We start from the raw sequence: 5938 nt of genomic DNA on the forward strand, positions 1-5938 counted from the left end.
TGCCGCAGTGCTGCTTTGCAGACCACTCCTTCTGACGCACCAGCCATTCCTGCTTCTCCCTCTTAGGGGTCGACTGGTTCTCATTCAGTCCTAGTAGAAACACAGGGGGAAGGGTAGAAGGTGACACCATCGACTCATACAACACAGGGGAAGGGTTAAAAGGGTAGGGACGTGACAAATGGCTCAAAATTCCACGTCAATTCACAATGCAGTAATGGTCCTTAATACGCAATCTCTCTCTTGTGGAGGAGGAGGCGGGGCTGCTGAGGAGACAGAGGCAGTACTACGAGCTGCAGTGTCGCCAGTACAAGAGGAAGATGCTGCTGGCCCGACACAACCTGGAACAAGACCTACTCAGAGAGGTATAGCAGGCCTATTGTAGTACCTATAGTATAGGTATGTTACTGGGGGAGATTGACCTGCTCAGAGGTCTTGTCCACCAGCCGGCTCTCTCTCTCTGTCAAACCATTAGGGTTTCACAGCGCCTCAGATCTGAACTTAAATCAAGTTGAATGGAAGCTTATGGCAGGAGCGGCGAAAACAGCCGCCGGTTTTAATTGGCAGATCTGTCCATCACTATATAGCATATCCCTTAGAATCTCCCCCCAACATTATCAACTTCAAGCATAAGTTATTTAAACATAGTGATTTCGGGAAAATCGGAAAGTTCGCATCTTAAAAATGTTTTTTACATAAACTTTATATGCCTCAAATCAGAATCAATTGGGCTTCCCAAAACTAATATGATAAAACATTTATTTTGATAGGCAATTTTGCCATTTTTCAGTCACATCTAATTCAACTGTTGCCTCGATTTAGTTGTGTGATTCGCTCAGAATTTGAATAGATTAGCATTAGGTTTGGGCGCTGTCCATATTTTTATTTTGTCATTTTCATCTCTCATCCCAGGATTTACGGTATTACTGCCTTAGTACACAAGGGGGTGCCAAAAAACACAAAGCCCATTGGGTGTCTATTACTAGAATGCTAACAAAATTTGTACAAGTAATAGCACATTTCCATAGAGGCTGCTTGCTAAATATGCTAACGAGCACAAACGAAAATAAATGAATTTCAAAGACCAGGTCATAAAGTTATACATTAATTAAGGTATGAGCTACCGAATGCCATTTTTGGTGAGGTTGGACATTTTACAAGTGAATATGAATGATAAACATTAGAAATAGGATGGCCATGCATTGTTTTTGCAAAAAATAACTTTTTCATTTTAAGCTCATTTACTAATATGGCTACTACTAATGACAATTAAGCTATTTTCTGCTGAATGTGTTGCACTAATGTATTTTCTCTAAAGGAAAACTATAGTTGAATTTGAGACATYTGTGGCGTTGTGTGACAACCACATTTTGGTGGCCTTTTATTGTCCCCAGCACAAGGTACACCTGTGTAATGATCACTGTTTAACCAGCTTCTTGATATGCCACACCTGTCAGGCGGATAGATTATCTTGGCAAAGGAGTAACGCTCCTTTGTGCACAAAATTGTAGAGAAATAAGCKTTTTGTGCATCTGGAAWATTTCTGGGATCTTTTATTTCATCATGAAACATGGGACCAACACTTTACATGTTGCGTTCATATTTTTGTTCAGTGTAGCTACAAATATAAAAATGTNTTTCTACTAGGAACTGAATGAGAACCAGTCGACCCTTAAGAGGGAGAAGCAAGAGTGGCTGGTGTCAGCCTTTAACTAGGGGTGTGAACGTCTAAATGAAATTGGGATCCTTAAAGTTAAGAAAAAAATCCTAAGGGGAAAAACAATGTTTTTTTCGCCACAAATGTTTAATCATGGTGCAGCTGGCTCGTCTGCTCTTTGTCTTCGCTAATGATGCAAATGTGTGTTCGGTCTGTTCCCCTAGCCTATTCATTGATAGGCCCTGCTCTACTGAAGTTGATTTAGTGCAAAAAATTGCGAGATACAGCTTTTGATTGCCCGATAGATAGAACCGTGCACTAGGCCTGACTCCGTCTGTCTGGTGGCCGACCTGCCTATACTGTACCCCTCCCCTCTCCCTCCGTTCCTTGCTAGCTTGCTATGGAAGATGCAGGCAGCTTGAGATAATTTGATTGACAGTTCTGATCACCAAGTGATGGACGTTAGTTCCGCTTCAATAGCGGCATTCCTTTACAGACAAGTAAAATGCCTGTTCAGTGGCACCTCGAAACGATCTCCAGAGAAGGTTTTATGTCTGCATTTTAAAAAGCCTTAGTGTACCCTTACAGACAAACAAACATGCAACACTTTCAAGGGTATATGACTGGGGTACATGTAACTTAATTGCCCGGCCCTAGTGTTCATACATGCGTATTAGGACCATTACTCTGCATTGTGAATTGACGTGGAATTTTGAGCCATTTGTCACGTCCCTACCCTTTTAACCCTTCCCCCCTGTGTTGTAATGAGTCGATGGTGTCACCTTCTAACCCTTCCCCCTGTGTTTCTACTAGGAACTGAATGAGAACCAGTCGACCCCTAAGAGGGAGAAGCAGGAATGGCTGGTGCGTCAGAAGGAGTGTCTGCAGCAGCTGCAGGCAGAGGAGGAGGCGGGGCTGCTGAGGAGACAGAGGCAGTACTACGAGCTGCAGTGTCGCCAGTACAAGAGGAAGATGCTGCTGGCCCGACACAACCTGGAACAAGACCTACTCAGAGAGGTATAGCAGGCCTATTGTAGTACCTATAGTATAGGTATRTTACTGGGGGAGATTGACCTGCTCAGAGGTCTTGTCCACCAGCCGGCTCTCTCTCTCTGTCAAACCATTAGGGTTTCACAGCGCCTCAGATCTGAACTTAAATCAAGTTGAATGGAAGCTTATGGCAGGAGCGGCGAAAACAGCCGCCGGTTTTAATTGGCAGATCTGTCCATCACTATATAGCATATCCCTTAGAATCTCCCCCCAACATTATCAACTTCAAGCATAAGTTATTTAAACATAGTGATTTCGGGAAAATCGGAAAGTTCGCATCTTAAAAATGTTTTTTACATAAACTTTATATGCCTCAAATCAGAATCAATTGGGCTTCCCAAAACTAATATGATAAAACATTTATTTTGATAGGCAATTTTGCCATTTTTCAGTCACATCTAATTCAACTGTTGCCTCGATTTAGTTGTGTGATTCGCTCAGAATTTGAATAGATTAGCATTAGGTTTGGGCGCTGTCCATATTTTCATTTTGTCATTCCATCCTTCTCTCATCCCAGGATTTACGGTATTACTGCCTTAGTACACAAGGGGGTGCCAAAAAACACAAAGCCCATTGGGTGTCTATTACTAGAATGCTAACAAAATTTGTACAAGTAATAGCACATTTCCATAGAGGCTGCTTGCTAAATATGCTAACGAGCCCCTCTCTCTGTTTTTATTTAAAGTAAATATAGTACTTCTTGGTGCCTACACAAATTCACATGGAAATGTGAGTTATTGTTCTGTCATTCTAATTGAAAGTAAGTCTAGAAGCGTGTAGATTGTTTGTGTGCATTTCTATGCTTCCGTATTAGTTTTGTTTTTGCTCTTTTACTTTCGATTTTTACACTCGTTTCAAACAGGTGAAAATATATTGTAGTTATTGAAAATATACAATACTGTTGCCTTCGGAAGTATCAGACCCTTGACTTTTCCCACATTGGTTATGTTACAGCTTTATTCTAAAATGGATAAAACTATTTCCTCAGCAATTACACACAATACCCATAATGGCAAAGTAAATACAGGTTTCAAAATGTTAAAAACAAAAACAAAAATACCTATTATATAAATATTCAGACCCTTTGCTATGAGCTCAATTAGCTGAGGTGCATCCTGTTTCCATTGATCATCCTTGAGATGTTCTACAACTGATTGGAGTCCACCTGTGGTACATTCAATTGACTGGACAATGATTGGAAAGGCACAAATATATAAAAAGGTCCCACAATTGACAGTGCATGTCAGAGCAAAAACCAAGCCAGGAGCTCAAAGGAATTGTCCGTAGAGCTCTGAGACAGGATTGTGTTGAGGACAGATCTGGGAAGTGTACCAAAACATTTCTGCAGCATTGAAATCACCCAAACACAGCGGCCCTCCATCATTCTTAAAATGGAAGAGCCTAATGTTCTCTGTGGAGATGGGAGAACCTTCCAGAAGGACAACCATCTCTGCAGCACTCCACCAATCAGGCCTTTATGGTAGAGTGGCCAGACGGATATCCACTCTCTCAATAAAAGCACATGACAGCCCCTTGGAGTTTGCCAAAAGGCACCTAAAGACTTAGACCATGAGAAACAAGATTATCTGGTCTTATAAAACCAAGATTGAGCTCTCTGGCCTGAATGCCCAGCGTGATGTCTGGAGGAAACCTGGCACCATCCCTAAAGTGAAGCATGTGGTGGCCGCATCATGCTGTGGGATGGTTTCAGCGGCAGGACTAGGAGACGAGTCAGGATTGAGGCAAAGATGAACAAAGCAAAGTACAGAGAGATCCTTGATGAAAACCTGCTCCAGAGTGCTCAGGACCTCAGTCTGGGGTGAAGGTTCACCTTCTAACAGGACAAAAACCTAAGCCAACAGCCAAAACAACGCAGGATGGCTTTGGGACAAGTCTCAATGTCCTTGAGGAGCCACAGCCAGAGCCGGACTTGAACCCAATCGAACATCTTTGGAGACCTGAAAATAGCTGTGACTCTCCCCTACAACCTGACTGAGCTCGAGAGGATCTGCACAGGATAATGGAGAAACTCCCCCAAATACAGGTGTGCCAAGCTTGTAGTGTCATAACCAAGACTCAAGGCTGTAATCACTGCCAAAGGTTCTTCAACAAAGTACTGGAGTAAAGAGTCTGAATAATTAATGCAAATATGATTCATTTTTTAGCAAAAAACAAAAAAATATGTTTTTGCTTGTCATTAGGGTATTGTGGTGTATTGTTTTTCCTCAAACAATTGAATACATTTTTGAATAACAAAATGTGGAAAAGTCAACGGGTCTGAATACTTTCCAAAGCACTGTAGTATGTATGTATGTATGCTATGTATGTATGTATGTTGTATGTATTATATTTATGTTGTATGTATGTAGTATGTATGTATGTATGTTATGTATGTATGTATGAGCACACACACACACACACATATATAGAAAGGAAATAGAACATAAGGTGTCTCGGCATAAGGTGGATTGGGATTGGCGAGGCTTAACCCGTCCCAGGCTCAAATTGATGCCGCATAAAGCCTGGTAACAGTGTGGGACTGTTTGGAATTCAGGGGTGTGATTATCTGAATGACATGCTAATTAGGCTGGGCGGTAACCGTATATCGGGTATTTGATGAGAGTATTGGAAAAACCATCCTGTGGCTGTCAAAACTTAACTATTTCAATACATTTTTATATTTGTAGCTACACTGAACAAAATATGAACGCAACATGTAAAGTGTTGGTCCCATGTTTATGATGAAATAAAGATCCCAGAAATATTCCAGATGCACAAACGCTTACTTTCTCTACAATTTTGTGCACAAAGGAGTGTCTCTTTGCCAAGATAATCTATCCGCATGACAGGTGTGGCATATCAAGAGCTGGTTAAACAGTGTCATTAAACAGGTGTACCTTTTGCTGGGGACAATAAAAGGCCACCAAAATGTGGTTCACACAACGCCACAATGTTCAAATTCAACTATAGTTTTCCTTTAGAGAAAATACATTAGTGCAACACATTCGCAGAAAATAGCTTAATTGTCATTAGTAGTAGCCATATTAGTAAATGAGCTTAAAATGAAAAAGTTATTTTTTGCAAAAACATGCATGGCCATCCTATTTTCTAAGTGTTTATCATTCATATTCACTTGTAAAATGTCCAACTCACAAAAATGGCATTCGGTAGCTCATACCTTAATTAATGTATAACTTTAATGACCTGGTCTTGAAATTCATTTATTTTCGTTGT

The 5938-nt window shown here is 41.0% G+C and overlaps 1 pseudogene; it reads left to right on the top strand.

Annotated features, from left to right (window-relative positions):
- The window catches only part of LOC111971250 (serine/threonine-protein kinase TAO2-like), a 41565-nt pseudogene that overhangs the window by 12802 nt on the left and 22825 nt on the right, over positions 1 to 5938 (top strand).

This window comes from Salvelinus sp. IW2-2015, linkage group LG13, assembly GCF_002910315.2.
Source record: "Salvelinus sp. IW2-2015 linkage group LG13, ASM291031v2, whole genome shotgun sequence".
NCBI classification, from domain to species: Eukaryota; Metazoa; Chordata; class Actinopteri; order Salmoniformes; family Salmonidae; genus Salvelinus; species Salvelinus sp. IW2-2015.